The following is a 4,049-nucleotide window of genomic DNA, read 5'->3' on the forward strand; positions in this document are numbered from 1 at the left end:
GTATTCCTAAGTAGTCTAAGCGCAGCATTTGTTCTATTTGTTTATATGCGAAACTAAGTCTCTCAGCTACGAACGGGATTCGAACCGGCGTGGAGAAACCCTGTGGCCTGTTGGATTAAGTCCAACGCCTTAACCACTCAGTCAGCGCAGCCCGGAAAGAAGCGTTGTTGTTTTTTTTTTTTTTTTTTTTTTTTTTAATAATTATTATTATTATTACTACTTTTACTTACTGAGATTCGATCGTTCAACTCGTTGCTTCGCTGCAGTTACAGTCACTGCGTCTCTTTGAGTCCCGCCAACAGAGAGCAAACGGAGAACATGATGCCATGGTCACGGTGGACGGACTGAGGTGTGAAGTTAGTGGGGTCCAATCTGGGCACGGGACACCGGGACACCGAACCACCGAGGCGTTTATCCTGTACCGGAGCGGAACGTAAGTAAAATTGCAAATGCGGCAACACTTTCGTAGGTAAGACTGACTAAATCAGCATTATGTCCAGATTTGCGGTAAATGCGCCCATGAGTTCTTTCCTCGACTACTGAGACTATTTAGCATTTTTACTGTATGCGCTCATGTAAAAACACAATCATTAATATCTGAAAAGTAAGACGGAACGGCACAAAATCATGGCACAAACGAATGTGTTGGAAAAAATAAATGTTTATATCGCAAAAACAACGGTAAAATCTCATTTTGATAAAACAATACCATATATGGTGAATACCCTGAAGTTTACAGTATTTCCAATCTAACAAGTACTCTGAACCTAGACGGGACGACACGGTGGCACAGCGGGTTCCGCTCCTGTCTCACACAGCAAGCGTCTGGGGGGGGGGCGATAGTCATGGGATCGGTCCCTACTCAGTCTGTGTGGAGTTGGCATGTTCTCCCGGTGCTCTGGTTTCCTCCCACACTTAAAAAAACATGCTGTTCAGGTTCCCTCATAGTGTGTGTTCCACTGATGTATGGATGAGTGACCCATTATAAGTAGTGTATCTAGCAGTGTAAGTCACCTTGGCTTCGGAATAAAGTGTGTGGGCTAGTAACACTACATAGAGTTCATGGGAAGTTGCTTTGGAGGAAAATAAAGTGTCTGATAAATGTAAAACACTCAACATACCCCAAGGCTTAAAACCCTAAATAATTAAAAGGACCTAACCAGGTAACTCCACTGCTCAAGAGGGGGGGGGGGCTCTTCCTGGGGTGTGACAATACACCTTACCTGCTGTTGGGTGTTTTCCTTTTCACAACACATCTTCCTTATTGATATTTTAGTAAATGTACATATACAGAACTAAGAACTTATAAATGGTGGCACAGCAAGTAGTGCTGCTGTGTCTCATTGCCTGGGTGGTGCAAGGGAATGTGGGTTCAATCCCTGCTCAGTCTGTGTGGAGTTTGCATGTTCTGTGTGGGTTTCTGTGGGGTGCTCTGGTTTCCTCCAACAGTCCAAAGATATTGTGTGTGTGTGTGTGTGTGTGTGTGTGTGTGTGTGTGTGTGTGTGTGTGTGTGTGTGTGTTTCACTGATGCATGGATGAGTAACCCCTTGTAAGTAGTGTATCTAGCAATGTAGTCACCTTGGTGAATAAGGTGTGGGGGCTAGTAATGCTACATAGTATCTGTTGTAAGTTGCTTTGGACAAAAGTGTCTAAGTGAATAAATGTAAACGCATAGTAAACTGCACTACACCATAAAATAAACAAGTAACAATGACAAATTCATTAATACAAACACACCACACACATAGTCATTTACAAGTGACTACTTGAAAGTACAATAAATCATAAAAAATGTGCAATTAAAGTGTGTTAAGAGATGTGAAAACCCTACACCAAACAAAACATGCTTATATTCACCAAAAATAGGGGATGTGGTATTTTGTGCTGAACACAGGCTGAAATTGGTGAGTTACTGCCAATTCTGGAGATACTGTAGTTTTTTTTGTTTAGCTGACATTTTTCTCCAAAGTGACTTACAACATTTATATGGGGTAATTTCCCTGGAGCATTTTAGGGTAAAGTACCTTACTCCAAGGTATACAGATACAGCTTTGAATCCAAGGCTCAAAGCGAGTGTAGGGCAAAACCCCCATAAGACAGTAAAATACTGTTTTTAATATTGATTTTTTTGAGTGTTAAGCTTTATTTGTTAATTTCATTTGTTGCCACCTGATGCTGTGTCCTATGTCATTCAGAAATTCCTCCAGGGTCTTCCTGTCATTGACATAGTCCAGACATAAGTTCTTCAGTTGCTGTTGATGATCTTTCATGGGACGTTTGACTCGTTTTCTTGGAGGCTGACCGTGAGAACTGTGGTGGAAACAGGAGGAAGTCTTCCATCGCTGGATGCGATGACAAGTGCCAACACGTAGATGCTACTGAAATACTCCACCAAGCCTTCCAGTCCTTCCAGTTTTAGATCATTTTTGGAAAACTATACAGGTAGATAAAATGATGATCAGGTGAAATTAACCAACACAGAGAAAGATATTTTTTAGGATTATTTCATTACTAAATTACTTAATGTGTATTTTTAATGTCAAAGTGGAAAAACAGGTGCTTTTGTTGTCTTTTTTTTTTAGGAATGTTTTTTTTTTTTTTTCCTACTTTACACTTCAACAGAGAGGGTTTTGTCCCACTTTTTGTTTCAAAAGAGGGGGTTTGTCCCACTTTGTGGTTCAAACAAGGGAGTTTTGTCCTGGTGGGTTTGCATGGACTCCGTTCTAAGCACTTCACTAGCAGCTGTCCAATGTGTGTATCTGTATGTGCAGTTCTACTCCCTCCTTGTCCATTAGAGAATTTACTTCTGTTTTTGTCACCGTGCCGTAACAGTGCTGGAGCTGAGTGGTACTCTGTTGTGTTCAGTAGAACAGGGTAATGTTCATAAAACGGCAGTCTGATAAAGCGATAGTTTATTAAACTATAACTGTGTCATATTTAAATTAAATTACCACGGTAATTTCCCTATGGTACACTCACTCCAGCCATGCAATGTGACATTATAGTAACAAGATAAAGCTTTTCACACAGTGTGTATGATACTGATATTTTGGGTTTCTTCCCACTTTGGGGAAACATGCAGCAATTAATTTAATCTTACTGCCACAGGTATAAAATCTCAACAAGATGTTAAATTACGTATAACTACTTTTGCTTCTGGAATGAAGCACCTCTCTAACAAGTCATGGGCAACCTAGAAGGGAGGGCTTCTCTAAAAACCAAATGCAAAACATATCTCACTTATAGAAAGGTTAGTGGGTTGAACTGTGTTTATAATTCACAGTAAATTAAAGTAAAAACAAAACTGAAATGAGCAAAAAACTGCACAACTGAAGAGGTTCTGTGGTCTGCTGAAGGAACGTAAAGATAAAACCCCAGTTTCCGTAAACAAGCTACACCAACGCTTAAGGAAACACCTGTCCTCAATTTTCCTTTGTGTCAGATCTTGGTGCCTCTGGTGCTGATACCATTTCACCAGGTCCAAGCCTTTAGTCCAAGATGTGGTCTTTGTTAAACATCGCGCACACACACACACCCACACAATTTTCTTAATTACACACATCAGTCAGATTTTTGACTGAGGGACTTTTGATACCAGTTTGGTTAAAATCAGTGGAGATTTGTCAGTGGTGTGGACCAATGTGAAATACACTTCTTTGCTAGATATGTGAGAATATTCAATGTATTTTCCTTATCTTTCTGCATTTTTGCATTTAAGTGTGTATCTTGCTAAGTGTGTCACATTACCAGAATGAATTATTTAGTTGGCAGTGTATGGAATATGTTTGATTTCAATAAATGAATCCCCCAGGTGTTTTATTCTGCCACTTCTCTTCAATGAAGACAGACAATTCCAGTTCTAAAGTGACTGTTTTATAAACTCAGAACACCGCACTTAGACACTCACATTGTCTGGGGTAGTTTTTCCTTCCAGGGGACGTGATGGTGCGGCAGGTTTGGCCTGTGCCTGCTCTTTGGTGGGTCTGGGGTTCGAGTCCTGTTTGGGGTGCCTTATAACAGACTGATGTCCTATCCTGGGTGTGTCCCT

This window comes from Scleropages formosus, chromosome 2 (assembly GCF_900964775.1).
Source record: "Scleropages formosus chromosome 2, fSclFor1.1, whole genome shotgun sequence".
NCBI classification, from domain to species: domain Eukaryota; kingdom Metazoa; phylum Chordata; class Actinopteri; order Osteoglossiformes; family Osteoglossidae; genus Scleropages; species Scleropages formosus.